The following is an 18256-nucleotide window of genomic DNA, read 5'->3' on the forward strand; positions in this document are numbered from 1 at the left end:
GATTATTTTTTTTGGGGGACAGTTTATGAAGTTTAACCCAAAGTCATGAGGGACCCCAAAAGAGGCATTTCCCATTCAGTTTCCTGTAGGGAAGGCTTGATCGCATCTGCAGAATAAAATGCTGGATTGAGGAACAGGCGTAGGGGCTAAATTGAGATCAGCCATTTATGAATCCCCACAGGATAAAATGTGGCCTTTGTGAATGTCTGATGTTCCCTTTAGGGAAATGCAGTGCGAGAAGGCAAGACAAGTGCATATAGCAGCCCTCTGAGGAATTATAGGGGTTTAGTATGTGGTGCCTTTTTATATATATAAAAAAAAATGGGTAGTTTTGCCCACCGGATCCTTGTATCCCTCAGCAGGACCATGCACCTTCATTTTCTGTTAACAAGCAGCCAGTCCTGCATTTCTTCATTTCTTATTTATTAACAGACCATTTCGATTATAAACAGCCTGCTTCTTTCCCCAGGTTGTGGATTGGTCGTGGTGGGGGGTATTAGATCAGTACAATGTCTGTCATGCAAACCAATGAATTAGTCCATATACATTCAGTAATTGCACAGCGAACACTGCTCACAAGGAGTGCCGTTGTTCCTTAGTGTTATGATATGATAGGTTATTTATAACGCGCTTAACGGGGATCGAACCTGTGTTGCTCAGTGTCGTCTTGCTTCCAAGGCGACCACGTTTCCCCTGAGCTATCCTCCCGAAACTAGTGTTGTACCCACACAGAGCCCTTGCAAATGGGGAATGCGACCCCATTTGATCACTCTGCAGATTGCATCTAAGATGAACTAATAACTAAAATGAAGTTACTTGGCCTGGGTGTTTTCTTTAGTCATTCGCACCCAGTTAAAATTGGCACTGGTTTGATGAGCCTCGGGTGGGCACATGCTTGCAGTAACTCGCGGAGCTTTCTGCCCAGTCTTTGGTGATTTAAGGGGCTTCAATAACTGAGGATCTATGGCGTCCTTGGTTGGGGGGGGGGGTATTCTGCCTTGTGTAAGGTGCGTGGTGTGGAAAGAAACACGCTGGTCCAGAGTGTAGGCCAGGTCATTCACCCGACCCTCTCAGGAATATCCTGTAGGGAAACAGTCGTCCCTGGGCACCAACCAAGTTACAAGCACCTGAAAACCTAATGCACCAAAGCCGATCTCCAGATGGGTGTAAGGGCACAGGCGTGTCGGTTCGGGCACAATGATGATTATTGAGTAGTCCGAGAATACAGTTGCCAACATCACATTATGTCAGACGTATGGCGACTTTGTAGGCATCAAAACACTTTATGTACATTGCATAACGTTGCAAACCTCGCATTGCACAATAGAATATAATATGCTACTGGGAAGGGGCTTATTTTTTTTCTTTCTTTCCCTTTTTTCCTCTTTTTCTTTCTTTCACCTCCCCCTACAGCAGGGGCATTTCCTCCATAATGGGTGACTAGGCCTCGACCCGCCGCCATAGGGGCATGCCCAGCCAGTCTGGTGAAAAACAGAGTGTGCATCCAGCTGCAGCAAGCAGCTGAAAGAGCGCTCCTGGGTTGGTGTTAACTGAACTTTCAAAGGGAAACGCGGTCTCCCTATGACCGTTCAGTAGTCCCCCGTGCATGCCCAATGAGCCGTGCAATGTTGGGGAGTTTTGCTTCCCTAGCCTTGCATGGCCCATTGGGGATACAGCCTGGGGATCACCATGTTGGAATGTGCACAGGGAACTCCGGCTCCTGCACGCATGTGCAAAAACCAAGAAGCTCTCTTTGCCTTCCTGGTCGTGCAGTGGGAGCTGGAGCGATTTCAGGGATGCGCCGCGCTTGGTGGATTAGGACCAGGGCAGAAGGTAAGACTTACTTTAAAGTATATGTATGTGTATGTATACGTGTGTGCTAGTGTAATGAGTGAGCGTATGGTGCGTGTGTGAATGAGCAAGTGATTGAGTGTGAATGTTGGGTGAATCTGTGTGTGTGTGTTTGCTTGACTGGGGCGTTTATTCTGGTGGGGGCGGGAGGAGTTAAAGAGGAGGGAGGGTGCAACATTTCTTGCTGGGCAACTATGGTAAAGCAGGCATGACACGTGTTATTACCCAGCTAGACCAGTATTTTGGTGCAGTCAGTCTAGCTATTTGTCATGGCATTTTTGACTGGGCATCTAATATAAAGTAAGAATGGTGCGTTATTAATTGGCTAGAATGGCATTTTGGTGCAGCCAGTTGGAACATGTTTTCATATTGTGGCCTTGCATTATTAATGGCAAAGCAAATAGGGACGTGTTCTTACATAGAGATACTGGCATAAATGCGTAGGACCAGCATGCACATGTTTTGTGATAGTATATCTACTGGTATTATGCGCAAAGCCTTGCCCAGTCCCGGGCTCCCTCCACCCAGCACTTCTCTCTCTACACCCTCTCACCACCCCTTCGCCTCATCCTGTTCTTCTCCTTCCCCCTGCACTTTTTGACACTGCACTTGCACAATCCGAATGTCACACGGCCTAGCAGGACCGGTATTGTTGTTTTCTCTCCTCTGTCGCCACCCCCTTTTTTGTCTTGTGGCGCCTGGAAACACCTTTTTGCTGTGTAAGCGCCATACAAATGTTCAATAAATGAAAAAAATCAAACATGAGAATGTTCTTATGTGGGAATACTGGTGGATATTGATGCAGCCATCATGGACATGTATGGGTAAAGCCAGCATAAACACGTATATAATATACTGCATATATTGTGGGCAAAGGCATCATGGAAATGCTACTTTGCACTGTTGGCGTCTTGCATCTGTTGGATTTTTTTCATGAGTCACCCTATAAAACAAATTGAAAACTGTCTGGCCTTTTACCCAATTGTTCACTTTAAAGGGTGCTGTAAAATACACAAAATACACAATTTTAATCCATTATTCAAAACATTTTAGAGAGGGAGAACTCCCCCCCCCCCCCCCCCCGAATCCCCAAAGCCCTCTTGATTGGTTTGGGCTCCCTCAACACACTCTGTGACTCTGGCATATTTGTAGGAAACATTTACACACCACCAATTTAAAAAAAAAAACACCAGCCTCCACTGCCCCATAGATTCATTGCAAACCTGCTGCAACTACGATTTTCTTCTGTGTTCTGCTAGGCGAAGGGCAGGCTAGCTGCCTGTTAACTCTACTTCTTTCCAAAGCATCTTACTATCGAAGGTTTCTTGGCGGCATGGATGTTTGAGAGTAAAGGCTCTGCAGGATATTGAAAATGCAGTTCAATGGCCAACAGCCTGATGCCTCACACTACCTTTAACAGGTGCTGTGCCCAGTGGGAACTCCTTGGTCTTGGCCCAACAGGGCAAAGAACAACACGTGTCCAGTATTTGGGGCCTAGTCCCTGATTATTCGGCATATGGTCCAGCTTTTCTGTAGGGTAGGGATACTGCTCAAAATTTCTGTAAATGCCTGATTAGTGTACAACATCCAGGCAAGACACCCACCCACCCCCTGCGCCCCAGCTACCTATGATTGGAGCGGTAGGATCAGTGTACAGCGGATACCAGGCCACGCAGCCTCTGCCTTTTATACTGTGAGGAAATAAACACCTGCTCAGTTATAAAACTGATTTCCTGCATGTCTTGGGCATCTAAAAGACACAGCAGATCCGGGGCTTCGAAATCACTGATTTTCATTGTCAAGCGAAAACGCTACAAAACCCTTTCCCACCATAGAATTACCATATTGACAAGTTATGTGGGGGGAGGGGCACTCCCTTTAGAGCATTTAAAACTGATCTCACGAAGAATGTTTTAAAAAAGATTTGTCTCTTTCCTGTAGGAAGTTGTGCCAGCCTGCATGCAGCCATTGGCTGGAAGTCGTACCAGCCCCATTGGCTGGCTTCGGTCTTATTGTGGCAGCCTTCATGCAGCCATTGGCTGGCGTCTGTGTTGTGGTGGCAGCCTGCATGCAGCCATTGGCTGGCTTCTGTCTTGTCGCGCCTCGAGTGGAAGGTTTAGCAGCTTTCCATGTCTTGGGTAGGTCTTAGGGTATCGCGTCTCTAGATACAGCCGTACACTGAGGAGTGCCGCGGGGCGGCATTACAACTTTAAGAGATATGTCTAAAAAGCCAAATCCCCCCCGCCCCCGATAAAGCTGATTGGGTTCTCGGAAATACTTCCTTTTGGACTATTATGCCATCAGAATGATATTCCCTCTGTACATTAGACAGACTCCAAAAATTAAAGTCTGAAAAATCTTACAGTGCTCGCAAGATAGAAAATACTGTTGATGGAAATACTAAAATTAAAAGAACCTTTAAATAGATAAATTGGTGAAGGCAGAGGCATGTCTTCTTGCCCAACTCAATCGTAAGGGCTTTGCTTGAACATTTCACTATGCAGGCCTGCTTAGCTTTGATAAAGCAATGTGTACAGCCCGGTAGCGATAAGTGTCCCTCCGCCACAGAAACCGGCTGAGGCTGGTGTCAGACAGAAGGACGCATCTGCCTATAGGACATTGACCCTTTTTTTTATTTAGGGAGCTTGTATCATGAACAGCAAGGTTTTAATACATGGAGTACATTAGCGCGGTAGCAGTCACAATGACATAAATAGACAGCCAATGTGGAAGGAATGCTTTGAGGAACTTTCTGTAGAAGTTGAGTTTGATGGTGTGGCTATACAGTAGATCATTCCAGTGCTTCAGGTGTAGTTGTCAAATTGTCGTCACTGTTTGGGGTTGTCAAAAGGTCAAGGTACCAGAAAATGTAAGCCCATTTAGGGGCTACCAAGTGTAGGGGTGGGCAAAAATGGCTATTTCCGTTCTGTGGAAAAATTGGCAGACTCCTGGCAAATTTACCCCCAAACGCCAATTTCGCTCATGGAGTGAAATTGACCCTTTAGGGTCTCTTCCTGCTCAAAGATTCCTTTTTTTTTTTTAAATGTCATTGTTCTAAATGAAATTTTGGGCTGAAAAGGGGAGTATTGCCTCTTTAAATTGTTTTTTTGTGTGTAGAAAACGCAATTTCCACTGCAAAAAAAACAATCAAAAGTGCGTTGGAAAAGGTGAAAAATTGCCTAGGCAGCAGAAACGAAATTGTTGGGGCATTTCACCAACTCATTTTTTCCGGCGGAATTTTTGCCCATTCCTATTACCAAGTGCTGTACATTGGTTCCCGCAATCCTCGAAGTGGATAGCTGTGCCGGCCAAGACAACTGACTGGGCAGCAGTGTGGTACCCTCGGTCCTGAAGGGAGGTCTGCAATGTGCAGAGCCCAGCAGTAGTTTACCATTGGTCTCAGGAGCTTCTTTGGGTAAGTTCCTCGCCCAGTTGCTTCAGGATGAGTCCCAGCATTTGATAAAAGTATGGTGCAAGGACCCCTCTTCTTGTAGAGGAAGCTGGATACACATCCAGCCGCTATCGTGCACACTGTGCCATTCAAACATTTGGTGGCCTCCAAGTCGGAGATATTCGCCACATTCAAACGACCATGTGCTTCTTCTGGGGCAAACGCTCGGGATGTGGATTTAGAGTGAATTCCAGGTACCCATTCATACATTCCGCCACCCCAGAGTATTATGAAGGTTATGACAGTATATAGCACACTCCAGTGTCCATACTAACCAACTAAACACAGCCTCGTTATAGAGTCTCACTGGAGCTCTAAAATCAGCCCACCATTTTAATGATGACCAGCAGGGATCAATAAATACCCATAATCGATAAATAAAGTCAAGCGTTTCTTTCCTGATCGTGAAATGGTTGCACCCACATGCAGAGTTTTGAGGTATTTCAAAATGGCTGCCTCGAGCCAATGAGTTTCACGATAAGCCAAGCAAGGCGATCTAGACTGGCCTGGTAGTCTTAGCGACTCTCAGGCACACATGCTAGTGAGGCTTAAATGGTGTGGTTATCGTACAAACATGGGGTGGATTTGTTATATGGGGTCTGTAAGATCCGCCCCCATCTCTAGATTGTGTTGCAAATGCCAGAATTGTGGTTCCTTATCCTAGTAAAGCCAACCCAATCATTCAGCTTTTAGAGGGACGGTGGGGTGAATGCTTAAAGGTAAAAAAAGTATGACATGCTTGTTTAAAAACATGAGAAAGCTAGGCATGCTCTCCTGAGATCAATTTGCAGCACTTGGAATTTAGAAGTCCAGATTTACAGGGTTTCGTCTGGGACCTGTTTGCCCTTCTTATGTTGGCCAGGGATGTCAAAGGGTTTGGTGAGCTCTGGGATCAAATATTTGGTGAGGTCCTCATATTATTTTTTGCACTGGCCCAGCGGCTGCATGTTGGCACCAACAGGAGATGGAGAATTCTCCATTGAGCTGGAAAAATCTGAATCTGAATTTGGTTTGGTATTATGACTGCTAATAAAAGAAAGCAAAGCCATGTTCAAGCAAGTAATCCAGGGACAGGTTACTAGTGGCGTAGGCATGTCAATCAGTTAGCACCATTACACACACCACTGAGCAATTCCTAGGTGGAAGGTGGAGTCAACTCTATCGTCATGGTATTGTACAAAACATGCCACTGAATGGATCCAGTAAATAAAAATGTGTAAATGGTTGGTTGAAATGTTCACAAAGGGTCAAATGAGGAATAGTCTCTCCAATATGGTTTCACTCGAGTCATGAGTATGCCATTATTCGGTTTTAGGCTGTTCACCAGCGCCCTGCACAATTAACAAACCTGATGAGCACTCTTCTTTAGAGTCTCCTTTGCCACCTAAGTGTCTACTTCCCATGCATCTTACTTCACGTTGTGCATCCAGGCTGTCATATGCACCTCCTTATGCTCGCCTTAGAGGAGGCAAAGAGCTCATTTGGGCACAAATACCTCCAATGCACAATTTAAAAAATCCCCAATTTGGACTCGTATGCGCCCTAAAACCACTGTGTTTTATCAAATTGTTAGGGCACTATATGATTAAAAGATATTGAGCATGGGAAGTAAGCTTTATCACATTTAAGGAATGGTCGCTCAATTTTATTAGAATTTTACTCTGTGTAATTGGCGTCACTCCCTTTGTCTCCATGGAAGTGTAGAATATGCCTAAAACCCACATGCCACCAAATGGATGCAACAAAAACCATTTGGAACCAGTTGGCTAGAACTTCCACAGAGATGATCAAGGCTGGTCTCTCAACTAGAGGGTCACCCCAGAGCAATGAGTAAGTCCCTATCGTGGACAGCCAGCTTCAGCATATGTCATGACTAGTGGCCCAATGTTATTGCCTGATTACTGTCAGCTGCGTTCTTACTCCTGCCGGAGTGGGTGGAGTCCTCGGGTATGGCGTATTGTGGTCTTTTTCTAAATGAAAATAATTATCTCGCACAAAAAGCGTCATAGTAAAAGTGTGGGTGATGCAGGGAGAAAAGGCATTTCATACAACACCCCGTGGAAGGAACGCTCCTTGACTAGCCCGCATGCATGGTTTATGGAACGAGTCTGAGAAACGACCCCAGAGGGGACAATTGTGCTTAAGCCAAAGCTGACCTCTGGATGTAGCTTGTGAAAGGAATATCGCGAAGGTTCGTTTCTGTGCACCTGTAGAGGTGCTTGAATGTCGACCGCACCCGATTGTCTGCTGGTGGGTTATTTGCTGCTAGCAAATAATTTTCTCTTCCAAGTGTGGATGATGACTCACAGATCAGTTGGTTCCGAAAGTGTATCCTTGCCGACAGTCTGTGTGAAGCAGCGCCGGCTGAGCACACACCTTGGCAACACGTGTGTTGATATTTATGGGTGATGGTCTCCATGAAGTGGCGGCTAGGGTGATGGAGGCCGCCACAGGTTGCTCTTCTGTAAGACAAATGTCGGGAGCCAGAGCCCATCCTACTTCAGGAATGGGCATCACTGCAGTGCAGGAAGGAAGGGCTCTCCTTGGGGTGGGACTGGGTCCGGAAACATGGCTGTCCACAAAAAGTGGGCAGCATTACATCTTGAAATGTGTGGTGTTTCATAACGAACCGTAAAATGAACAATTTGCCACCGTTTTGTTGCAATTCCCAGACAGTAAAATTGCTCAAATCCAGCAGCTGCACTGCGTTCTAAGTGATCAAACTGGGCAACCTTTGCCACATTACAGGCTCACACTAGCCTGATGGGGCGCTCCTCCGGCTTTGCTCTATTGGCCAGTCCGTGCCCGGCTGTGCTAGCCATGCATACACAGTACATAGTAAGAGTAGGGCGGGGCAAGGGTGATGGACAGGTGTGTGTGTGTGCTAGTGATGTACATTTCTGCGACTTTCCACCTACCTACCTAATATACTTGAAAGAAATGATACGAGCGCTAGCTTTATGTGGCTTGGTAGCATCAGAATCTTACCCGTTGTTAATTGCAGCAAGACACTCCACACCCATTTGTGCAACTTGTACTCTTCTTATTCTATTTGTTAATAAAAACAGCTCGTTGGTTGGTCTAAAAATTCCCTCGGCCCGTTCCTACTCTGCAGATCTTTTCCACAGATGGCGACAAATGCTTCATCCAAAGATGGAGGCCATGTCCATTCTTAGTGCAGCCAGCCCTCTTTCCTCTGTGGCAGCGAATGCACCTCGACCCTCTGCTTTGGCTGGTTTAGCTAGGATTTTCATCTGAGTGATGTTCTGTTCTGGGTGCAGTGTTTTCACCACGGTTTCCAAATGTTCCCTGATGGTTCACCTATTATGGATTTGGGATCTTCTGAAAGGTAACGAGTACAGGGCTCCGTTTCCCAGGAATGTTCTAGCGAACATTGCATATTAAAAGCCAATGCGATTATATAAGGCACACGAACTAGATCTTGACGTAGTGTAGCCTTCAAGCCCCACATGCATAGTAACTATGCTTTCGGCACTCTCCGTACTTAGATGCACTCCTGGTAGGGTCTGCACCTGCTTTACTTATGCCTAGTTTAGAAGCATGTACAGTGGGGCTTCTCCCTGGACACACTTTCTAAATCGTGTCATACTTACTAAGGCACATGTAAAAACAGAACCATATCTCTGTTCCATCATGTACTCTCAATGCAGTGATTTTTCAATATTTTCAGCACCCGGGGTAACTTAAAAGTTGGATACGAATGTCAACTGGAAGGAACCAATTGGACATACATGTACCCCACACTGCCCTACTCCCCCCGCCCCCAATCCGCCTTGTATGAAAAGAGGAGTGAGTCTCCCACTTACACCGACCAGTCAGTCAACATATAGTACTTTGTACAATTGCGTGGTGTTGCCTAGTGACTTCTAAAAGGTGTAGCTTCCTCAACCCAGTGCCCCAAACATGAAATGAAGGTGTGGGAGGGGTCAGAAAACACAGGAACATTCTTATACATGCAACACAGGGGCAATTGAACACATTATAAATGTATAATAATAAATCTCAAATGTTATCAACTCAAATAATTCAAGCAAAGTGGACAGGCACCACAAAGGAGTGACTAATTGTATAATGTTCTAGAATTAAGGTATGGGGATACCCTAGGACATCCCTCTGAGTGACAGTCCAGAGATATTAGTTATCAAGAGGCAAGCGCAGAGCGACGTAATAACCCCACACACAATACTAACTTTAAATGGTGCAACACAAAATGCCCACTCCCAGATCCATCTAAGTGCAGCACAATGCCCACCCTGCAATCTGTCTAACCTTCACACATCCTCTAAGTGAGATACGTGTGCTAACCTTCAGAATTTCTTCTAGAGCAGTACATGTGCTAGTCTTCACGGTCCTTAATGTGCAATTGTCTTTGAAGTAGTTGTTGCTTAAGTCATCTGTCAAGGCTGCGTTATCACTAGATTGTAACACGACATGATGGCCTGATACATCTTCTAATTGTAATAGACCGGTTGTAGTCATTGAGCTTATTGTTCCCATGTCAAGTATGTTCTGAGCATTTTAGCAGCAATCCCCATAGCTCTTTGACTACTGATAGGCTACTAGTATGGTTCCTCAAGGTGTGTAGCCATGGCGAGGTGTAATGGACGGGAACACAGTACTTAATTTCATGCCCTGGGCGGCCATCATAATACATTTCTTTGGTAAAGTACCATCAAACTGTCATGGCACACCCGTCTAAGAGAAGGTGGCCAGGTGGGATTTGTGTGTTCGTGCACACTGTGTGGTGTGCGGATTGAGTGTATAGGGCGGGCCGCCGTGACAACAGCCGACATCTGCCTGTAGGTGAATGTACACGTGGCTTGTTGGTGTTTAGATGCGAGACTGATGCATGTGAATGATGATGGGTATGGTAGAGATAGGGGTGCTGAAGAGGAATTCAGGGGGTGGGGAAGAGGAATTCAGGTTGTCGTGGGGAATTGGCAGGTTTTGAGGGTAGTGAGGAGTACTTTCTTTTGAGGTATATTGTGCAAGTGTACACCAGTGGAGGATGCCATCAGGCAGTTGCTGGGCTGCCATTATGTTTTTACACGGTACAATGTACACTGTAGGTCAGTTGGGGTATGCAGTGATTATAATGAATCGCAAAATAACTAATCCCATTACAAAGAACCCAAAATAATTAATTCCAAAATAATGAATTAGGAAAAAAAAAGAAATAAATGGGTTGGGAGTGGGAATAGTGGTTTTGGGGGTGGGGGAACAGTATTAAGAACAAAAAAAAGGGAGGGTTCGGGGGGCTCTCCCCCAAAAACAACGAAAAGGGAATTTGTTATTTTTGAATTCGTTATTACGTTAGTTGTAATGGGATTTAGTTATTTTGGATTCGATAAAATCGCATGTAACTGTCAGTTGGTGCGTGAAATTTGAAGTAGGAAGAGACATGGAAATAGACTCTTTAATTTCCCTTTTGGTGGCAGATTGCATGCTTAGCATTTAATTTAAAAGACCCGTGTGGAACCTTTGAGTACTGTCTCATCTAGCTCAACCCAAGATGGCCACTCGAGAGTGGAGTTGTGACCAGGGCTAAATTTTCTCCATTCTGATGTTGAAAGTGCTTCCATTTGGCGTGGAATAAACGCCTCACCTACCTTTTCTCAAAAGTGCTGTCTAAGCACAATGCCACGCTGATAGTCTGTCACTTGTTCAAGGATAGAGCTCCTGCAGTTCCAAAACTTGCTGCGTTGTGGTATACCACAGAAATTCAATGTATCCTGTAGTTTACATGGATTTCGAGGTGCAAAGAAGTGCATCTTTTTTAGAGTAAAACGTATACAAACATATTTGAACTAACTCTCGTAAATACTCCCCAATAAGAACGGGATTACTTTTGATTCTCAACTACGAAAAATGGGGAGTACAAAATATTCCCACCTCAAAATCTTTCCTGGAACCCTGTTTGGAGTGCTGCCTTGTGGCCATTATCCGGGGACAGGAGGAATAGTCCAGAGATTACAGAAACATGTTGGCACAAGTGTTTTAACATTTGCAAGACCTAAGATCAGGGGATGTTTGAGGAAAGAGTTCCATAATTTCCTAAAACGCCAAACCGGAAGTACACAATACCTGTGATGAGTGAGCATAAAGAGGCCTTGGTCATAAACTAAAAAAAAGCTAAATCAATACAGGTTGAGTTGGTCCAGTGTATGAATGAATGTGCAAACAAAGCTTTGAAAATGGAATTTAAAACAAAGGGAGATGGGGACTAAGACCAGCAGAAGGTGTGTGTGTTGCAGATGGTAGTTGGAAAAAGATGGACAGCAGAATTTCGGCCTCATTGCGAAGTGGAATGGAGGCTTTCTGGTTCAAAAGACAGCATACATTTGTGACCCAGCCTAAAGAGAGGCAAGAAATGGGCCACCACTCAAGCTTTGCTTGGACAACATTGTTAAGGATCAGAAGTGGACACAAAAGGAAAGGAAGTATAAAGATAAAACGACTTAAGAATTATGAACACAAACAAAAACACCATTAACTAAATGTGGTAACAAGGGAAAAGGGACCAGAACGAATTTTAAAATAAAATAAAAAACGAATTTAAGAAACAAACTATGGTGACTTTTTGAAGTCGACGTTCACATTAAATTAGAAAACATTTAAACTTGACATTGGAAAGTTAAACTTGCAGCAATGTAACTTAAGGTTACCTCGCAAATGACTGTTGACCTTTGGACTTGGAAGCGAAGTGAGGGGTGGGGGCACGCTGAGGGTGCAGTTATCAAGAGGAAAGTTGAATAAGGAGTTTAACACAGAAGGTAATAAAAGAGCAGATTCTGAGAATGTTCATTTGTTGATAGCGACAAATGTGAGAGATGAGAACTGTGGCTGGGAAAATATGGATTCAGAAGAGCTGGTAGACTTGCAAACTGCGCACAGTGTACATATATTCAGTAATGGACTAAAGACTCCGTTGCTCCAATTCAGCTTTTAATTGGTTTTTGCCTGTACCATTCATTTAGCAGATTTTGTTTCCTGTTAGTTGCCCTTGCAGCTAAAACTCATTGCACACTTGTACATTCGTTAAGTTCGCAAACATAGAGTTTAGCTGAGAGTGAAAATATGCATAACCACATGTGTGGATGTTTATTACTGATAAAGTATATTTTCTGGTAAACAAAATGCACATAACTACGTGCGTAAAAGTTTACTCAAGCTCCGTGCACATGCTGTAACAAAAGTGCTTCAAAAACGATTTTGTTTTAATAAATTGAATTGCTTGCTTATTACCCATGTGAAAACATGAAAAAAGCGCAAGGATCACACAGTTGACCAAAGGATGCAGCCAGGGTCATCCGTCATCACTTCCTGGGGCACTTGCGAGAGAAAAACAAAGTGGAAGCAATGTACTCTCTAGTCTGCAGTGCATGGCGTGCTAGCCTCTACCATCAGTTTGACCTGGAAATAATTATTTTGCAAGAAACAGTTTCAGCATATAGGGTTTTGAAGGAATATTTCTCCGCACAGGCTTCCTAGTTTTTGGATAACTTCTGTTTGTGGTGGGGCAAAAATGAAACCTGCCTGAGCATCATTTATCGCAATAGTATAACCTATGCATGCTTAGATAGCGGCAAAATCCAATGTCAGCTTATTTAATGGTGCCTTTGAAAACAGTTGCAACTTTGTGAAGTTTGCAAAATGATGTAGTAAATTTCACAAAGTAGGCAAAGTCTGCAAGTGGGTGTAACTAAAACTACATTTGGAACTAATGGGCTCCCTTCTCGGCAGACTTAGACGTCACGGGCAAGGTAGGAGAAAGTTCAGACAGCAAGTTATCAATCATTAGATCTGTTGAATGGGTTTCAACCGGAAACCCAGAATAGTGGTTCAGATGTACCCCCAAAAAGCACCTAATCAGTGCACGAATTGCATCATCATTATTATTATTGGGGGATTTGTTGAGCGCGGACCTAGCTTCGGAAGCAACGAAGCGCTTCACAATCCATAGGATGAAGAACAAGTTTAGGGAGCAGAGAAACAAGGGAGTTGGGATCTAACAACATGGGAGGGAGGGCAATTGCCGGCAATGGATCTACACGGATCCAGGAGAATGAATCCTGGTGATGCCAGGTAACCCATGAGGCGGAGAGAATGAAATCACAGTGACTGTGGGATTTCATTCTCGTATCCTGTGACAGCAATCCCAGGGTCTGATAGAATTCGGTCATTCGGGCCCTGTGATGGCAATCCCAGGGTCCGAGAGTTTACCATCCAGGACTCAAGTTCTAAATAAAAAAAAGTGGGGGTTGCTCTGAGCTAAGCAATAGGCAGGACATCACAGGAAGTGAACGGATCCTGGAGTGAAATATGCACATTTCATTCAACTTGTCTTTCCCAATTTAAGAAGGAAAACAGGAAAAAATAAGCATTTGTCAAGTGGACAGATTTTCCTGTTACGTTGCTGGGTACATATAACAGTACACAATTCTAATATTCAAGAATCAGTAACAAAACAGGCCAGTTATAGCAGAACGCCAATAATATGAGGAGATGTGCGGCTTCCCCGTCAGAAATTCTGTAGGCTGTAGTCTTGCATCCAACTGATGACTCGCCTCACGACCTGGGTTCGAATCCAGACTGTGAGCTCTTTTTTTTTTTCTTTAGAGTGCAGCAAATTCAAGTGGGATTGGGGGGCGAGGGCTACGTCTGCCCTCTCAAAAAATTGGGCGGACCCCGTCGACTCCCGTGTTCCCTGTTGCCATAGCGTCCCAGGGCCCGATAGACTGCACTCACTTGTTTAGCTGCATTCACATATCGCTTGCACTCTGCCGGAAAGACTGCAATGGCAGGATGAGAGGTTACAGACGCTGGGCCGGCCAGATTGCTTTCTAAACCGGTTGGAACACACGCGTTGTCTGAGGACTGTAGTGTGTGGGTGGGGATGTGCAGGGGGTTGGGGACTTCACACCGTGCTACCCTACTAGAAGTGATCTGTCGGACTCTTCCCCGATGCTGGGAATGGGGCCCTCTGGTTCTGCAAGGTCGCAGACAGGTGCATGAATGGGCCTCATTTATGCGCACGTGGCACCTCTGGGATCGGCAGTAATGGTTTTGTGCAATGCGGGGCTAGGAAACGTCGTGAAGCGGAGGGGGGGTGTAAAGACACCCAGTCCTGCGACACGGAAGCTGCCACACAATCCTGGCTAGGCCGTGGCCGTGGGTGCGCAGTTGCCGAGAGTTGCTCTGCGGGCTGCAATAAGGAAATGGAATAGGCAGCCTGGGGGCAGGAGGGCCGCGCCTGCGGCTGCTGCCGGGCAGGGTTAGTAGAGCTCGGCTGCGTGCGTGCGTGCGTGCGTGTGTTGTGGACTCGGGACTCTGGTTCCCCAGGTGAGAGGGCGCAGTGCCACGCCAGTGCCAGTGACGGAGGACGGCGAGTGCGCTGCGGCGGCGTCTTCCAGCGGGAGGCGACGGGATGGCTTCCGCGTGAGGTATCTTTCACTGCCAGCTGCCAGTCATAGCGCGCGCTCAGAGAGGGCAGGGGAGCGCTGCCTGGGCGCGGGGCGCTCCGGGGCGGTGTGAGGGGGGACGTCGCTGCTCCTAGCGGTCACCCACCAACCCACCCCTGCGGCCAATCTCGTGTGTGAGCGCTGCAGGTGTAAGCGGCAAACTAAAACGTGGTGCATTCCAACACAAGGGCACTGAAAGAGATCATCTATCTAGCAGTGCCCAGGCTCGCTTTAGAGCAGTGATGTTCAACCTGGGGGCGGGGGGAGGGGTATGGCCTCTCCTAGGTGGGGGTTCGAAGGATTTCCGGGCCCCCCAAACTCTTTAGGAAGGGACTAAGATGACTGTTTTTTATATTCAAAAGGATTAAGGGTCTGCTTGTTATTGAAAATATTAGCAGTAAAAAAAATCTGCTTGATTTTTAGATAGTTAGGGCCCCCTGGACATCTTGTGGGCCCCTTGTGGGCGGCAACCCCTGGGGGGTGGAGGGGACAGAAATAATATTGAGTGTTCGGTATGAACAAGTTTGAGCACCGCTGGTGTAGAGGGAGGCTTTTAGAGTTCAGTGGCACCTGCCTGGGCACCTAGTCCCGCACCACTCTACATCACTCATTGGCAGGCTGTTCAGGGAGGGGAGCCGGAATTTGGATTGGATTGAAGAGTAACGTTTTTCAATTCAGTAAAGAGTGAACCTGTATAACGGCCAAGTAGCCCACTTCCATGCGTAACTCCTCGAGCCACTCCTGGTTTTTTCCCACTGCATGCCGAGACACGTAGGCCCATCCATACAATGGGAAACATCAAACTCCAATTTCCAGCATACAATTGGAAACAAAAATCAGGACTGGCGCGAGGTATCACGCCTTGAACTGGTAATCTTGGCTGGGGAGTGAAGTGTGTAGGAGGGAGAAGAACTTGGATGCGGGTCCACCTACTGTTCAGAGCCGTTACTAGTTCATTTTTCGTAGTCTACGCTTGTCACTTGCTTTTGGTGCCGCCCATATTTTGAATCTTCTCCATTCTGTCGGTTCTCACTCTTTGATGGCACTTCAAAATAGAAAAATGCCAATGCCCCGGTGATCTCAGTTTTCCATTCTTAAGTTAACTGATGTAAATATCTGGCCCGGAAAACATCAAGATGAAGAAGTCCTGCTATATTGTATAAAGGAATGACACCTGTACAGTGTAGCATTTCACACGGGATGCTCGCGGCTTGGAGTGGTTGTGCGATGATTGGAAGACACTTCCTGGTTTAGCGGCGGTGTGTTGCTTCGACTATATCTGCCTCGTCAAGGTTTCACCCGGGTGATTTCCTCCGCAACAATGTAAAGGGGGAGGGTGGTCCAATTCCTGGGCCTGTAGCCTGCCCGAATTCCGCCACCTCCAGTGGTGTAGTATGTTTGGTGAGGGGGCGGTGGAGGACTGACAACAAGGAGGGAGGGCACACCCTGAACATTTATTTTGAGTACTGGTGTGGTATGCAAGTTAAAGAACAGAGAAATCGGAAGAACAAAGAAACCTGTTTCACAAGTAATTTTAAAAAAAAGTTTTCTCGCTTCAGTTTTGAGCCTTTGTAAATATCCTGTATTTGACGGATGTGCTTCCCTGAGCTCTTCCTTTCAGTTTCTAGTATATGGGTTTTTAGCTGTGCCAAATGGGTGAGGGGCTGACGCACACAACCGTTCTCGGAGATCGTGAAGCGTTCAACTTGCATCACCCAATTCTCGCTGTTCATATTCGGTCATCCCTAGTTTTGGAAATGTTAAGCACCAGATTCCTGTAAATATCTGTGCCTCAATCCTTTAAAAACAGACCTGCTGTGACGAATCAACTTCCGGGACACCAGTGGTCCAGGGATGAATATCGGTTTCTAAACCATCAATCGGCCCCACACCTCTAGTAGACCAGAAGGGATCTGAACAGATTGGAACACAAGTAAATTAGAGACCTCCTTGTCCAATTTTGGTAACGTGGACGGAACGGCAGGTTTATCTCTGCATGCTCCTGGATCATTGGTTAGTTGCAACACAGCAAAAATACCATTATTACCCATTGATTAAAAGGGACTGTCCAGTCAAGGTTGTATAAAATGATCTACTTTATTATTCAATAGACCGTTCTAGCACACTACAAAATACAACCCACCCTGTAAAAGAATGCAGAGGACAGACTGTTTCAAGAAAGAAAAGCGATGTGCTCTGGATACGGACAGGAGGGTTGTCTGCAAAGTAATTAATCACACTAGTTCAAGGATACTTGGTTTCAGCACAAAGGAAACAGTGGGTTGTAAAATGTCACTAGGGGCCTTCAGAGAAGGACCAGGGAGACTTAACCACAGTGTACCTTGTGCTTTTAGAAGTTATTGGTGCTCAACAGGGTTGAGTCAGTTTCAGGGCGCTTTACAGCTCCTGCAACAGAGTTCAAGATGTGAGACGGCTGCGGCTATCAGGTGAGCGAGGCTGGATGGAGGGCTGCAGGCTGGCCTACACAGCGGCTAGGGGTCAGGAATCGTCTCAGTGCTGGTTGGCGGGTCTGAAGCACTGGTCCAGGCATCTTGGTGACTGCAGCATGACAACAGTCAGCAGTGCAGTCGGTTGCAGCTCGAAAATGTACTTTAAGGCGGATGCTGATTGAGGCTCGTCGATGCACTCCTCCTAGCCTCTTCACTGGGCTTTTGTCATCCTTTAAGGCAGACGGCCCAAAGCTGAGGAGAGTGTTGCAGGCAACAGCTTTGTCTTTGGTTTAGTTCAGAGAATCTCTGGCACTTTCCACCTAGGAGGCTGCAGAGTCTGGCATGGCACGCTGTGTGCTGGATGGGTACTGGTTCTGGAGCTGTTGGAGGGTCCTCTGGATTCAGTATCGCCCTCTGTTCCCTGGGAGATGTTTAGGGGAGGGATCTTGCTTCCCTCTTTGGAAATCCTGGCCTTCCTTCACTGTTGGAAGCTGTAAGGCGGACTGTACCTTCAGCCAGGGTCCAAATGAGTTCTCCTGGTTACTTCTTGCCAAGTCTTCAGATGATCTGCCCAAAAGAGGGGCTCAGCCCTCAGTCAAATGGGCCACAGTGATTGGTGTAGGATAAGCCTTAATGAACAAATCCTGGGTCCCCACCAACAATCTCTTGCATATATGTGGTTGTAACCAGAGTGCTTTGCAACAGAAAAGGTAAAGAGGTGAAAACATGTAATACTAAGTCCCACCCATCTTCCTGTCTGTTGTGGATGAAAGGGTCTCCAATTTATGGAGCTCTCTGTTGTTCCTGATTAAAGCGCCAGGTCTCCCTTGAAGATGTGGCAAGAACAGACTTTCTGTCTCCATCAATCCACATACTCACCCCTTGTGAATGGGGCCCCCCGTGGGGCTTTCCTACTGTAAACACATAGTCCCAGAAGTGACAGGTCACTGCCCTTGATACTGAGAGGCGGAGGAGTTGGTTTCAGGTTGACACAGTGCATATCAAAGGTTGTTGAGGCTTTC

General features: G+C 46.1%; 1 protein-coding gene across 4 annotated transcripts in view; it reads left to right on the forward strand.

Annotated features, from left to right (window-relative positions):
• RBM47 (RNA binding motif protein 47) overlaps positions 1–18256 on the forward strand; it is a 734836-nt gene that overhangs the window by 618192 nt on the left and 98388 nt on the right. Inside the window, exon 1 of one of the 4 annotated variants that reach the window (XM_069631767.1) lies at positions 14674–14766. The exons of the other annotated variants lie outside the window; for them this stretch is intronic. The gene's annotated coding sequence lies outside the window, so the exon portion shown is untranslated. Of the gene's footprint in view, positions 1–14673; positions 14767–18256 lie in introns of those variants that run through there. 4 annotated transcript variants of the gene reach the window in all.

Source organism: Ambystoma mexicanum, chromosome 6q (genome assembly GCF_040938575.1).
Source record: "Ambystoma mexicanum isolate Mex_15411 chromosome 6q, UKY_AmexF1_1, whole genome shotgun sequence".
In the NCBI taxonomy this organism is placed as follows: Eukaryota; Metazoa; Chordata; class Amphibia; order Caudata; family Ambystomatidae; genus Ambystoma; species Ambystoma mexicanum.